Consider the following 16,552-nt stretch of genomic DNA (forward strand, 5'->3'; position numbering starts at 1 on the left):
TTTTTCATCTTTCCAAACTGAAACTACATAATCATTACCCATTCCCCCTTCCTCCAGCCCCTGGCAACCACAGTCCTACTTTCTGTCGATAGATGTGGTATTTTTTGAAACTACAGCTTAAATAAGACAATCATGTTAGCGTAAGTTCACTGATAGGCTGTTGGATTTCAAGATTAAAATTCCTTGCCTTTCTCTGGTATTTTTTTTTTTAATGTCAGTTTCCTCTCCTCCCCACAACCTTATAATATATCATCTCTTTATTCTGTTTTTCTGTTGATACCTTTAATCGACAAACAAACATATTTCATGAGGCTGATTTCCATGTGGATTTTTTACTCTTAGATATTACTTTTGTTTTCTTTTTTCAAGTCATTAGTGGCTATATATGAAGAGCTATTTTCTTATAAACCATCATATATGGAGGCAGATTTTTTTATTTTTAAAATCTTTATCCTTTTTATATTTTTCATACATACAAGCATTATTATAAAAATATAAACTTAGTTTATAAAACTTATAAAATTAAAAAGATAAGAGAATAAAATTCACCTATAATGTTACCGCCCAGACAAATACCATTTTTAGCATTTTGATGGATTTCTCTTTCTTCTTTGCATGTTGTTAAACAAAGGTAAGAATACTTGTCTTACATCTCACTTTTGCACACACACAATCTTGTATTCAGCCCTTTCCACTTAATATTCGTGAGCATTTTCTCATTGTGCACATGCTTTTTATACATAATTTTTCATGGTTGTATAAATAAATCATTTTATGAGCAACCTTAAATCCTTTATAAAACACAGTAGTAAGTGAATGAATGAATGAACAAACAAAATGTTTCCCTAGTATATGTTCTGTAATTTATTTTACCATTTTTCTTTTGCTGTTTACAGTTTTCTGTTTGACAAATAGTGCTACAGTGAACATCTTTGCTCATACTACATTTTAGTGGGGGTTTTTTTAGGGCTAGACTAATGAAAGTGGAATTAAACCACGTCAAAATATCTGAAATTCTTTTAAGGTGCAAGATATATGTTGATAAATTTTTTAAAAATTCTTTTGAACTACCAGCATAATATAGGTAATTTTATTTTAGATTTTTGCTAATTTTAATAGTTTCATTGATTAATATAATTGAACATTTTCCAGTTATTACCTATATGTATATATTCTTTTTTTTTTTTTTTTTTTTTTGCGGTACGTGGGCCTCTCACTGTTGTGGCCTCTCCCTTTGCGGAGTGCAGGCTCCGGATGTGCAGGCTCAGCCGCCATGGCTCACCGGCCCAGCCGCTCCGCGGCATGTGGGATCTTCCCGGACTGGGGCACGAACCTGCGTCCCCTGCATCGGCAGGCGGACTCCCAACCACTGCACCACCAGGGAAGCCCTGTATATATTCTTTTCCGGAACATTTCTTAAGTTTGAAAGAAGTTTTATATGTGTTAAAGTTTTGTCAATTACATTATGCTAAAGGCGAAGCATACAGTGCATTATCATAGTCCTTTTTAATCTCTTGGTAATTGGTAATTCATAGCTTTCTCCTTTGTACAATACTGAAATGGTTTTTATAAACCAAGGTACATGTGTAAGTGATATTTAGAGGTTCCCCAAGTAGTAGACATTATACTTTTCCTACATGTGAGTTGACCAGCTAGATTATTCTTGGCTTGCTTGAGTGGTTAAGTAGGGAAGAACGCTGTGGTTTGAATCCTTGTGACTAGAGAATTTGTTTCATACACATTTGTGGCTTTTGAAAGAGTTTCAAAATGCACACTGGAAAAAACCTCCCCATCATCTTTGTCTACCTCTAAAGTGACAAATAATTTTGAGGAAAAAAAGATAAACTATGAACTATAATTGCATTTTTGAGCACTTTGTGATAATGCATACAAGCTGACATCCTTGTTTTGTGGGGTTGGACTATATATTTTCAGAGCTTTTTGCCTATAAAAACTCAGATGCTAATATATCCAGCATTGATGATCATGAAGTTTCATAAAGTAATGCTTAAAAAGTGATCTTCGATTGTCAGCTGTGACATGAGATGGACTCCAGAGAAAGAAGGTGGCTGCGGAGATTGTGCCCTTTATTTTGGGATGGGAGTGGGGAAGAAATTCACGTTTTGACTGGGAATATAGAATCCAAAGCTCTAGGCCTAAAATTCTAGTTTTCATACAATTTGGGGTAATCTAGAAGTACTGGTGTCTGAGTCAGTGTATTTGGGGGACATGTTGCCCAATTTTGAATAGAAAATCATGTGCTTCATGGTTGCTGTGACTAAGATGGTAAATTGGAAATGAAATGCTAACATATTCCATACGCTTTCCCACCATGGTCTCTAATCCAACAATTGTAGCATATTTTAGTAAGGAGTGCCCTCTAGGTTACATTCTAGCCATCTCCCTCCCCCATAGGTTTTTAATCTTTTTAGAGTTTTAGACCTTTGAGAATCTGATCAAATTTATGGATCCCTATCTGAGAAATGCAGATACATACATACACAGAATTTTACCCACAATTTCAGTGGATTCATAGATGCCCCTAAAGCCTATCAGATTAAGGACTTCTGTTTTATAGTCTCCTTAAGCTCATCCACTCATGTGATTTTGATTACAACCTATTTGCTGATTATAATAAATCTTTATCTCCTACTGGGTCTCTTTCCTGAGCCCTAGGCTCATTTTTTTTCCACCTGCTTTCTGTATCACTCCACTTGGATATTCACAAAGACCTCAAACTCAATGTCCAAATGAACTTATTGTCCAAAGTTGTTCCTTGATAGGCAGAAGCTAGATGGATTGTTCACTAAACTGAGCAAGAATCTAGAATAGGGGTGGGATGAGGCTGTGTTTAGCTATATTTGCATTGCCTATGAGCCAGTGAGCAGGTATGAGGAGCAGAGTCCTCAGGACACATGGGTCAAAAAGCCAAAAAACAGGGCTTCCCTGGTGGCGCAGTGGTTGGGAATCCGCCTGCCGATGCAGGAGACACGGGTTCGTGCCCTGGTCCGGGAAGATCCCACATGCCGCGGAGCAACTAAGCCCGTGAGCCATGGCCGCTGGGCCTGCGCGTCCGGAGCCTGTGCTCCGCAATGGGAGAGGCCACAACAGTGAGAGGCCCGCATACCGCAAAAAAAAAAAAAAAAACAAAAAAACAAAACAAAACAAAAAAAAAGCCAAAAAACAGTTCAAAGACCTGGTTACTAAACCTGGAAAGTGAGCTGAAAAGCAGATCCAAGTGTGAATGGAATATCCAGTTGAAAACCAGACTAGACAGTACTAAAGAAGAGCAAATAGTCAAATGGAAAAGCACGTGTCAGTGTGCAGAACCCACAGAGCAAACAAGAAGGAACTTGAATATTAATTAAGTGAGCTGGGAGGGGGAGTTGGGTTATATCCCTGAACCAAACAGTAAGAAGCTGCAGCAGTTAGAATTGATGTTCTTGCATTAAAGGGAGAGCCTGTAATGCACACCTGTGTTTTCTAGTTCCTGTGCCCATCAGAAACTGCGTCTCCCTGTTTTTCCTGTCTCCATACGTAGCATTCCTATTTGTTTAGTCATCAAAGTTAGTTAGGATTAACTAGCTTTGCAGATCACATGTAATTAATTGGTCACCAAGTCCCCTTGATTCTGCATTTGAAAATATCTTGATTCAATCCTATTTCAGGTACCTTAATTCAGTTTCTCCTCATTTTTTACATGAATTATGGTTTATTCCCCTTTGTGTATGTGAGTGTGTTCAGTCATTCTTCTGCTACATTTTAAAAATATTCAATGAAAGTTATTTTTTAAAAGTTCAAATCTGAATGTATTATATCTGAATGTATCATTCCCTTGCGTAAACCTTGAATAGCTCCACTGGTACTATAGGATAGAGCCCAGACTTCTTAAAATGGCATGTACTTTTCAGGTCTTTGGAGATTTTGTGGTGATCTTTTTATTGTTTGTTTCTAGATTAATTCCTTTACAGTTAGAGAACTACTCAGTGTGGTTTCAGTCCTTTGAAATATATTGAAAATTGCCTTATGGCCAGCATATATGTTCTCACATGTCACTTGAGAGGATGTGTATTCTGCAGCTGTTGCAGAATTCTATAAATATCAATTAAGTCATGTTGTTTCACAGTGTTGCTCAAATCTTCTAATTCTTATTGATAGGGGGTGTCTAATTTTATCAATTTTGGAAAAAGATTTTTTATTTCTGTTAATTTTACTTCATGTGTTTTGAATCAGTGTTATTAGGAGCAAACCCTTTTATATAGTCTTGAGGAATTAACTCATCATTATGAAGTGTCTCTCATCATCTCTGATGCTTCTCTCTGGAAATCTAGTTTGTCTGATGTAAACATAGCCACTTTGTTGTTTTTATTCATACAGTGTACATGGTATATTTTTTCCATCCTGTTACTCTTAATCTGTGTCTTTATATTTAAAGTATGTCGCTTATAAGTGGATATAGCTGGTCTTGTTTGTTAAACTCTTAATCTCTGACTTTAAATGGACTAGTTAATCTACTTACATGTAACGTTATTACTCACCTGTTTGGGTTTAAATCTACCACTTTGCTGTTTGTTTTCTATTTGGATGTCTGTCTTTGTCCCTTTCTTTCTTTTTTCCTGCCTTCTTTTGCATCAGTCTAGTTTGTTTAAGTATTTCATTTTATCTCCACTATTGGCTCTTAGCTCCCCTTGTTAGCTATACCTCTTTTTTTATTTGTTTGTTTATGGTAGCTGCTCTCTGACAAGAGCTGCAAACTTTTCTGCGGGCCACAAGTGGTCTTTTTCATCTTTTCTGAAGACTCAGATGTTCATCTGGAATCATTTCTTTTTACCCTGATGAAATTCTTTTATTTCTTATAGTAAGGGTATGCTGGCTACTAATTCTCTCAGCTTTTGTGTATCTAAAAATGTCATTATTTCTCCGTTATATGAGAATATTTTGCTGAGTATAGAGTTCTAGGTTGACAGGTTTTGGGGTTTCGTTTGTTTGTTTTACTTTCAGCACTCAGAATATGTTATTTTATTGGCTTTCATTGTTTTTATAGGAAGTCAACTAAAATTCTTATGAATGTAATAGTTTTTTGGGGTTTTTTTGGGGGGGTGCTGCTAATAAGACTTTTCTCTTATCTCCAGTTTTTGGCAGTTTGACTAAAATGTGCCAAATTCACTGATCGTCTCTTTTGCCATCTCTAGTCTGGGCCTCAGGTTTGATTTGTTCTTAATTAACCTATCTTTGAATTCATTGCTCATTTCTTCTTCTGTGTCTGGTCTGCCATTAATCCCATCCAGTGACTTCATTTCAGATAGTTTATTTTTCAGTTCTAGAATTTCCGTTTCTCTGCTGGAATCATCCATCTCTCCACCCATTCTGTTCATCTTTTCCTCTAAATTCTTATTTATTTATTCATTTATTTATTTTTGGCTGTGTTGGGTCTTCATTGCTGTGCGTGGGCTTTCTCTAGTTGTGGCGAGCGGGGGCTACTCTTCGTTGCGGTGCACGGGCTTCTCATTGCGGTGGCTTCTCTTGTTGTGGCTCGTGGGCCCTAGAGTGCAGGCTCAGTAGTTGTGGCGCATGGGTTTACTTGCTCCGCGGCATGTGGGATCCTCCCAAACCGGGGCACGAACCCGTGTCCCCTGCATCGGCAGGCGGACTCTCAACCACTGCGCCACCAGGGAAGCCCGTGTTGCCCATTTTTATCCCTAATAACTTCCCTTGCTTTGAAGTCTACTCTGTCTGAAATTAATATAGTTACTCATGCTTTCTTTTGATTAGTGTTAGCATAGTATATTTTTCTCCATCCATTTACTTTAATTTATATGTGCCTTTATTGAGTGGGTTTCTGCTGTAGAAGTAGCCAGTATGCTTACCATAATTAGCCATTAGAGAGATACAAATCCAAACCACAATCAGAGGAATTCCGTGGGGGGTCCAGTGGTTGGGACTCTGTGCTTTCACTGCTAAGGGCCCGGGTTCAATCCCTGGTCAGGGAACTAAGAGTCCGCATGCTGTGCAGCACGGCCAAAAAAACCCCCCACAAAAAACCCCCCACAATCAGATATTACTTCATGCACACTAGGATGTCTATAATAAAAATATACAGAAAACAGTATGGTAGTTCCTCAAAATACTAAGATATGATCCAGCAATTCCACTTGTGAGTATAAACACAAAAGAAATGAAAGCAGGGACTCAGATAATTTTACACCAATGTTCATAGCATTATTCACATTAGCCAAAAAGTGGAAACAGCAACGTATTGTCCATCAGTAGATGAACAGATAAACAAAAAGTAGTATATACATACAGTGGAATGAAATTCCCTAAAATGGAATGAAGTTCTGATACATGCTACGACATCGATGAACCTTGGAGGCATTATGCTAGGTGAAATAGCGAGACACAAGGGCTTCCCTGGTGGCGCAGTGGTTGAGAGTCCGCCTGCCGATGCAGGGGACGCGGGTTCGTGCCCCGGTCTGGGAGGATCCCACGTGCCGCGGAGCGGCTGGGCCCGTGAGCCGTGGCCGCTGGGCCTGCGCGTCCGGAGCCTCTGCTCTGCAATAGGAGAGGCCACAACAGTGACAGGCCTGCGTACCACCAAAAAAAAAAAAAAAATAGACACATACAAAAAGACAATGTTATATGATACTACTCATTTTAGTTGCCTGGAATAGTCAAATATATAAAGACAGAAAGTAGAACAGTGATTATCAGGAGCTGGTGGAAGGAGGGAATTAGAAGTTATTATTTAATGAATGTAGACTTTCAGTAAGGGATGAAAAACAAGTTCTGGAAATGGATAACGGTGGTGGTCGCACAACAGTGTGAATGCACTTAATGCCACTGAACTGTACACCTGAATATGTTTCAAATGTACTTAACATCAAGTGACATGTATTTTATGTTAAGTATATTTTACCACAATAAAAACAAAAGAAAAAATATAATAATATGTTTCCAAGGATGTGGAGAAATTAGAACCCTAATACAATGCTGGTGGGAACGTAAAATGGTGCAATCACTTTGGAAAACAGTCTGGTAGTTCCTCAAAAAGTTAAACATCAAATGGACAAAGGCCTTGAATAGATATACAGATGGCCAATAAGCCTATGAAAAGATGCTGGTCTTATATTCTTTTATTAGATGGTCAGTCAGGTGTGGCTACAAGAATCAGAGGAGAGACTCAGGAATACAAAGTTTCTAGCACTCACAGGTCCTAGAAAGAGGAGCCCGTGCAGGGCTACATGAGAAACCCGCCAGGGTGGTCAGGAGGCAGAAGACAGGAACAAGGGGAAGGTTTAAGTCAGAAACTTAATTGAGATTTCCAAGGGAACGACAAGACAGGGCAGGGTGAACAGTTTAAGACTGACTATTTGTAGTGATTTGGGTGGGATGTGGGCTATAGGGATGGTCCCTACTTACCTGGTACTTGACTTGGGATGATTAAGGCAAAAGAATATTGTCTACTGTGTTACAGGGTCCAAATAGAGGAGGTTTAGCCCTGGATTATTGGTTAATTTGTATAACAAAAATATCCTTCAGGTGAGGCCCTTTGCTATCTCTAAGAATTGGCTAGTCCTCGAAGGGCAGTCTCTAACCAGAAAGGTTTTGTTCTGTCTTGCTTTTTAATGATGGCAAAACATCATAGTATACAACACAGTGCTCAATATCACTAGTCATTAGGGAAATGCAAAGCAAAATCCCAGTGAGATACCTCTTCACACCCACTGGGATAGTTACTGTTTTAAAAAGCAAGGAAAGGAAATTACAAGTGTTGGTGAGGATGTGGAGAAATTGGAACCCCCATGCGTTGCTGCTGGGAATGTAAACCGATGCAGCCACTTTCTGACAGCTCCTCAGAAAGTTAAACGTAGAACTACCACATGACCCAGCATTCTGCTTCTACGTATATACCCAAAAGGATTGAAAGCAAGGACTCAAATAGATTTTTGTACACCTGTGTTCATGGCAGCATTATTCACAAGAGCCAAATGGTGGAAAAAACCCAAATGTCCATTGATGGATGAATGAATAAACAGATGATATCCACACAATGAAATATTGTTCAGCCTTAAAGAAGAATGAAATTCTGATACATGCTTCAACTTGGATGAAAATTTAAAACATTACACTAAGTGAAATAAGCCAGACACAAAAGGATAAATAGTGTATAATACTCTACTTATGTGAGATGCACAGAATAGGCAAATTCATAGAAAAAAATCAGATTATCAGGAGCTGGGCCATGATTTTATTTCTATAAAGTTCAAAGTTACTCTTATTGGAGGAGAGAGATACTTTTTAACTAGGAGGCACAAGAGAAGCTGCTCGGTCATGTTCTATTTCTCAATCTATGTTCATTCTGTAAAATTTCATTGAGCATTTCAGCCACAATTTGCACATTTTCCTTTATATGTTATACTTTAAGTTGTACTTAAAATCAGGAGGGGAAAAGATACCTGAATTTCAGTTTTTAAGTGCCGGAGTAAAAGATAGCAGTTTTCTTCTTATCCTGGAAATCATCTAAACACAATAACCATAACAAGAAATAGAGACATAAGTTCTATGTTTGACACTTGGAGAAATCCACAGCCCCAAACCACAAGACACTGAGGAAGAGTAGACAAATGCAGTGAAGAGAAAACAAAAATGAGAGGGACTTGTTGAGAGAAAACATTAAGGAATGATCAACAAATGCAGTGAAGGTCAAGGAAAGGTGAGGGGGACACTCAGTGTGGATGCTTTTAGGCAAGAACACAGGTTTCTACAGAATTGGCAAGCACTGAGGGCAAAACCAACAGTCTTTTTTTTTTTAACTGGCACTGGAAACCAATTTATTTTACCTAAAAAGTCAGGGACAGAAGTGACAGCGTCTGTGGGTAAAATCAACAGTCTGTAACAAGAACAGTACACAGCCAAGTTCCAAGACAGGGTTTGGCATGAAATATCACAAAACAGGGAAGATGGGGACTAAGCACAGACCATTTAAGCCATATTTGTATAATGCTGTTGTGAAGCAGGTTCAAGGAGAGTTTTAGCAATGAAAGCAGCTTTGCAGTGTGGATCTTTGTTAGTTGTAGAGAAGTAAAGGTAAAAAACCCAATTTTCCCACACAATCTGTATCATAAAGAGAATTCCTACTAACCTGGAATGTAGCCCTGGTCCTTCCCCAATGTGAACCTCTTATAAATATTTGACATATGAACAACTCTTCTCTTTCAAAAATGAATAATAAGGCAAAAAGGGATCAGCACCAGATGAAAATTTGACCAAGCATATAGCCCTGAATTTTTTTAAAAAATGAAAAAAATCACCTTTAAAAATTATTAGAATTATCATTAATTAGATAGAAGGAGATATGAAGCAGGGCATGTATGTGTTGTTTGCAGTTTTTTGTTTGTTTGTTTCTTTTTTTTTGTGGTATGCGGGCCTCACTGTTGTGGCCTCTCCCGTTGCGGAGCGCAGGCTCCGGACGCTCAGGCTCAGCGGCCATGGCTCACGGGCCCAGCCGCTCCGCGGCATGTGGGATCTTCCCGGACCGGGGCACGAACCCGTGTCCCCTGCATCGGCACGCGGATTCTCAACCACTGCGCCACCAGGGAAGCCCCTGTTTGCAGTTTTGATACGGGAGACAAGATTTGTCTCCTACCGAGACTTACGAGGTAAGGCATTTCCTAAATGTAGGAAGGGGATTCAAATCCTGGGCAGCCACAAAGAGTAAAACGACTGCTATGTGGAGATGTACAGCAGGAGAAATACATGCACACACAGGGTTTGGTCTCCTTTTCACTGATTTCAACACTTACCAATCTCTGTTAAGTAAATCAGATTTTACTTTCTGCTTTAAGGAAACTTTGAACACTGTCTTTCAGCCCCAGTACTGATTTTGAGCTCTTCAATCTAGTTTAACTAAATATCTTAACAGAGTGAAGGTGTGACATACTTCCTTGTTCTTAGCCTCCCCTTTTCTTTACAGGTCTGCTTCTCTACACAAAATATGATTGTCCTAGCCTTGCTTTCCTTTTCTCATCGTGTCCATTTTATTTATTTATTTCATCGCGGTACGCGGGCTTTCTCATTGCAATGGCTTCTCTTGTTGCGGATCACAGGCTGTAGGTGCACGGGCTTCCGTAGTTGTGGCATGCAGGCTCAGTAGTTGTGGCACACGGGCTTAGTTGCTCTGCAGCATGGCTTTTACCGGATGAGGGCTCGAACCCATGTCCCCTGCATTGGCAGGCGGATTCTTAACCACTACGCTACCAGGGAAGCCACCCATTTTTAAAAAGGAAAATAAGGCAAAGCACTTGTATCTGCAACATGCTTTTTCTAGAATGGTCTTCGAGGCAAGAGAAAGAGATCACAATTAGAGGTCTTTGAAAATGTGCTATATTCTTTCATTCATATGTGTACACACACACACACACACACACACACACACACACACACACACTATAAGCCTTACTAATGTTGGGGCCAGGGAGAATTTCTTAGATTTTCTTCCTTTTTTTTTTTTGGCTACTTGGCACCAATTGGTTCCTTCATGAACATTTCAAAGTGCAATTAAGCAAAAGGGAACACTTTTTCAAAAAGCTATGTAATTTCTTATCAAAATAATTTTAAATTCTTGAATTCTTTTATTTCCAACAGTAGAACTGAATAGAATGAATAACAGTATTCTATAAGGTAATGTATATGTAGCCCTGAAGGGTCAGCAGGTTCAAATCAGGGAGGGCCAGATGGAGTTGCTTCTTCTGCTTCTCTGCTCAGTGTATACTGTAAGTTGGCCTCAGAAACTGTTCTCAGTCCACCATCTGTAAAAATGGAGACCACTATGAAAGGATCTCTGCATTTATTTCTTTTTTTATCCAACTGTCCATTCATCCCTGGATCCAGGATATACAGATGATTAAGGGTTTATCCTTCTCCTTAAGAAGTATGCTGAAAATAGATCTGTAATTAACTATAATTCAACGTGATAACTGCCATAAAAGTAGGGTATTCGGGATGGCATGTGGACACAGAAATGGCACTACTGGATTCTCATGTTTAAAGGATAACTAAAAGTTCCTCAGTTTGAGAAAAGAAGGAAAAAGGACCCCAGTGAAGGAAATTGATGAAATTATTATTGACTACTTGTATGTATGAACTATCCTTCATTGTTTCTGAAAACTATGTTCATTACGTTTACCTTTGAATAGAAATGACTTAGCATTCTTGCCTGATAAGTGTCCCATAGTAAAATGATGCGATTTCTTAGTCATTCTGCATGCTAAACTTTTCTCCCCAGGAAATCAAAGTCCTAATGCTATAATTGCTATATTTATACTGCTTTCTGTAGAGGTTCCTATAGTTACTACATGTTCATAATTCAATTTACATTCCAATCCATCGTGTCCAACTTCACCCAAAAGTCAATACACTTTTTTAAAAAAACATTATTGGAGGAGCAGATCATGCTTCTGAGCTGATTAATATTTTTTCTTCTTGATATAGGGAGTATAGTATTAATAACATTTGTCTGTTGTTTCTAGTACAAGATTATTGAATGCTTCAGGAGCCCAGTCTGAGACTTGCAAAGCTGCCAGAATATTTTAATACAAATGAGAATATGTAAACATACATGTTATCAGATGTTTCGTATTTGTGTTTTGGAGATAATGAGTCTCTAGTGGGCCACAAGAGCCCAGTGGGATTAAAGATGTAAATTTCAAAATCTAGATTCCTTCCTACATTATCATATCTGGCTGGAGTTGTGTTTTCTCTGCATGTGAAACTATCAAGTCATTGTTTCTCAAGGGGGAATGCTTTGTCTATTAATAAAAATAATGGATTGCATAACAAATAACAGCAGGCCAAGCATGGACCAATGATGAAAGTTTGTCATGAACTGAGGATTATGAATAATCCAATTCTGTGCACTTGAGCACACTTGGAAAGAGGATGGCAAGAAGGAAGAGGGAAGGAAGGGAGAGAGGGAGGGAGGGAGGGAAGAGAAGGAGGGAGGGAGAGAGGAAGGATTAACTATATTATAGAGTTTACAGTGAGTTTACAGAAAGGAGGAATAAATTAGGTCTGAGCTTACAGTGACATTTGAATTCACAACCCGGGGTTATGAGACTAATCTTTTAACCCTTGGAGAGAGAGAGAGAAAGTGTATGTGTGTGTGTGTGTGTGTGTGTGTGTGTGTGTGTGTGTGTGTGTACACATGTGTATATGTACCTACACTTTGAGCAAAACAATTTATATGTACACACATACACTTCAAAGAACACAATGAGCAAAAGCAACACCTTAAAGTCTGCAGTGTGCATAGTTTGGTCATTAGTATGTATTTCTGGAGATTGTTTAAAATTCTCTTATTTTGAAAGAATGTTTTGAGTTAAATCAGCAATTGGTACTTCACAGCCTACAGGCCAAATTTGGCCTGCCACTTGTTTTATAAATAAAGTTTTAGTAGAACACACTACACTCATTTATTTACATATTATCTATGTCTGCTTTCATGCTACACAAGCAGAGTTGAATAGTTGGGAAAGTGACTGTAGCCCACAAAGCATAAAATATTTACTCTCTGGCCTTTTATAGATTAGGATGCCAACCCCTGAGTTTACTCCTCAATTTCAGCCCCTTCACAAATTATATATTTCTTATAATCTAATGAGCTTTCTAAGGCTAATATATTTGTTCTGTTGAAAATTGTTTTGATCTCTCTGATTTCTCAACCTTTTCATACTTATAGAACAATTTGGAAAACATCTATATACCTGTAACAGATTCATTAGTTAAAATTTTGCCATATTTGCTTCGTCTCTCTATGTACATGTGTGCACACATGATTTCTTTGTCTTGGTTTGGTTTTTTTGCTGTTGAATTATTTGAAAGTTGCAGATATTATGCTCCTTCAGCACACATCTCTAAGAATAAGAGCATTTCCTACATAAGTCATTGTTTTAAAATTTAAAGATACATGTAGGGGCTTTTTGTTTATGTGTAAGAACTATTTCATTTCTATAGCATTTTATTCAACCCCGTGTTCCTATTTATAAATGGGAATTTCAAGTATAGTAATTATTTATCTATTGATTATAACCTGAATAATGGTCCCCTAAAGATTTCCATGTCCTAATCCCTGGAATCTGTAAACATGTTCATTACCTTATATGGCAAAAGGGACTTTGTAGATATAAGTAAGGAATCTTAAATGAAGAGATTATCCTGTATTACCTGGGTGGGCCCAGTGTAATCACAAGGGTCCTTATAAGAGGGAGGCAGGAGAGTTAAAAGGCAGAGAAGGTGATATGACATTGGAAGCGAAATCAGTGAAAGAAATGTGACAGTGCTACGCTTCTAGCATTGAAAATGGCGAGGCTAAGAATTTTCAAACGCATTTCAAAACCAGCAACTCATGGCTCCTTTTTTTTCCTTTTTTTTTTTAAACAATGTTTCCCTCAATATCTCTCTTCTCTTGCATATTTTACTATAATTATTGAGAAGAAAACTAGTGATACCTTCAGTACTTTGCTTGGAAGTTTCCTTAGCTGGACCATCCAGTTCGTTTGGTTCATTTTCTACTTTCTGTATAACTGCAGGTGACAGGGTTGCTAAACTTTCTGTTACTGTGTTATAAGATCCCTCTGCCTCTAGTGTCTAATCAGGTGTCCCTACATTCCTTAAAACCTGCACAGGTAGCCTCCTCAAAGTCTAAAATCTACTGTCAATTCATGTCCGTTTAGGCTTTTACTGCTGCTCTCCTTAAAGTCCCTCTAGTTACCTCCTCCTGCCCAGTTCCAAAACTTCTGCCACATTTTAGGTGTTTGTTACGTTATCACCCCACTTATGACACCAAAATCTGTATTAGTTATTTACTTAGCCATTGCAAATTACCCTAAAATTTAGGGTAATTAGCTTAAAACAACAAATGTATTATCTCACAGTTTATGTCGATTAGGAATCCAGGTGCAGTTTATCTAGATACCTTGGGTCAAGGTCTTTCATGAGGGTGTGGTCAAACCGTGAGCCAGGACTGCAGTCATCTCAATGTTGAATTGGGAGAGGATCCCTTTCCAAACTCCCTCGTGTGAGTGTGGGCAGGCCTCAGGTCCTTGTTGGCCGTTGGCTGGAGATATAAGTTCTTTTGCCACTTGGGCCTCTCTATAAGGCAGTTCACAGCATGCAGCTGGCTTCCTTCCAATCAAATAAATAAGCAAGAAAAAGTACCCAAGACAGAAGAAACACTTTTGTGACCTAATCTCAGAAATAACATCCCATCACTTTTGCCATATTCTAGTTGTTAGAAGCAAGTCACTAGATCCAGCTCACACTTAAAGGAAGGGGATTACACATGTCATGAATACCAGAAGCAGGGATCATGGGGGCTCAATCTCAGGGAATGTGGCCACAAACACTTTTAGCATGAAAATAATTTAGATAAAGTTTATTATTCTCCGTAAGATCAAGCCAGATTCAGAATTAGGCCTCATAACATGTCTGACACTTTCTCCTGTAAATTGTAGAAGCTTGACTGTCTGAAACCCTTGGGGAACCCATCATTCTAGAAAGTCAGGTTTCTGGACAGATTTGTCCCATTTAAGACCAAACCTTAATATTTTGGTGTAGAATTCCTCTGCATTTTGATGACATATTTCTTTATCTTCTGAAATAAATAATTGATCATAATTTAAATTTTCATTTCATCCAAAGGAAATTACTGTATGTGTTATAAAGAGAAAAATGCCCATCTTCTCTTTATATAAGATATAGAACTCTTTGGTCCCTTTCTTAAAGAACTCAAGGCTTCCTGTCTGCCTTTTATAATTTCTGTGTCTTCCTTTGTTTCATTTGTCACTTCTCAGTTACCAGTACTTGCCCACTGCCTTCCTGTTTGCTGTATCTGATTGCTACAGGTTGAGACCAGATAACTTACGGTGGTTAAAACTGTGTAAAGGAAAAGGGACCTAATGGAGGACGGGATCTGCAGTCTGCAAGTGTGTTAACGACACCCATTTTGGCTGCTTGGAGACTTTTGTTTACATCTTAATTGTAAACTATTACTACAGGTGAGGCTGTGGTAACAGGTGAAGTGGTACTGGGCATAGTTGGTCAGTTTCTGATTAATCTTGTAAGAAAGCTGAAAGTGGCCTGAGGACAAGTAACAAGAATGATGCATTGCTTGCTTCAGTCAGTATTCAGAACCCCTCCTTTCTTGGGTTTTTGAAACTCACAGGCAGCTTAGATAAATTCTCCTCCCTTCTCTAACTCTGTAGTCTAAGGTAATTCCACAATTGAAGGCTTCGCTTATAACAGAGTTAGTCATACCTCACTCCAGAAAGTTGAATCTGACTTTAGTCTATAAACCCAAAACAACAAATACAATTTACTTTTCTATGTGAGTTATTTCTTTTGAAATGGTATATGTCACCAGCCAAAACCTCTCAAATGGAAGCGTGCTATCACTATCACAAGTAAAAGCTATAAGGCAGGGTTAATTATGCGGAGCTTACATTTTTATATGCATTTCTTTTAGACCTTGTTTAGTGTTTTGCTCTATGAGAAGATCAAGAGCAGTGTGGTAATCTTTATAAATTGTTAGACACAGACCAGGAGGCCTGCTAGAGGGGGCAAGGGTGGAACTGAGAATGTATTCGTTGTGGTATTCAGGCTTTAAGAAACTTCTTTCAGAATCGCAAAATGTTAGAGCTTGGAAGGGAGTGGTTAAAAAAAAACCCCTTAGTCCTTTTCCCTCAGCTCCGGTGTCTTGCAAATAGTTAACAATACAGCTAAAGGTTATGGGAAGTACACATCTCTCCTTATCTTTTTTCTCTGCATAACATAGAATTCCTTTTCCAGTAGTAATGTGTTCCTTTACTTAGCAGTCTTATAAATAGTGGTTTCCAGCTTCTGCAGAGCTTCCTACCACATGTTACTCACATGGACCTCAGAGAACATACAGACTATGAGTACACCCTCACCACATGTTTCTTTAAAATTAAGTACTATTGGGTCCTTTAATTTTAGCACCTCTTCTTCTCCTTTTCTATCTCCAGCTTTGCAGAGGCCACCAAACTAGAGACCCCAAACCCGTTTGTCACCACTAAAACATAATATATGAAGATGGAAAGCTGTTGTAGGAATAGTAAATGACTTAGCAGAGTGGAAGATAGCTGAATTTATATGCCTGAAAAAAGGGGGATGCAAGCAAGCAGAGGAACAAGAAACAAGCCAGTTCACCCTGAACCCTACAAAAGTTCAGGGATTTGGAAACATCAGGTATTAGGGGAGGGGGATGAGGTCTGATACTAAAAAGAGAGAGATCTAAAGTCTGTATAGAGCAGTTAGACTTCCAGATCACCACCCTTCCCCTCCCCTTGCAGAAGAAGTACATTCTCTTAGAGGGAAAATAGAGACATTAGGAATAGAGTTAGGGCTCCAAATTGAAAACCAGAGCATTAACTGAAAGTCTGCTTTCTGAAAAAATAATTTATCATTAGATGATGCCTCAATCCTCTACCTCTAGTGAAGAGTGCTGGGACCAAGGTAAGAGATTGTGGTGCTTTCT

The 16,552-nt window shown here is 38.5% G+C and overlaps 1 protein-coding gene across 2 annotated transcripts in view; it reads left to right on the forward strand.

Annotated features, from left to right (window-relative positions):
- TPST1 (tyrosylprotein sulfotransferase 1) overlaps positions 1-16,552 on the forward strand; it is a 133,390-nt gene that overhangs the window by 102,254 nt on the left and 14,584 nt on the right. The window lies entirely within an intron of this gene.

This window comes from Kogia breviceps, chromosome 14 (genome assembly GCF_026419965.1).
Source record: "Kogia breviceps isolate mKogBre1 chromosome 14, mKogBre1 haplotype 1, whole genome shotgun sequence".
Classification (NCBI taxonomy): domain Eukaryota; kingdom Metazoa; phylum Chordata; class Mammalia; order Artiodactyla; family Physeteridae; genus Kogia; species Kogia breviceps.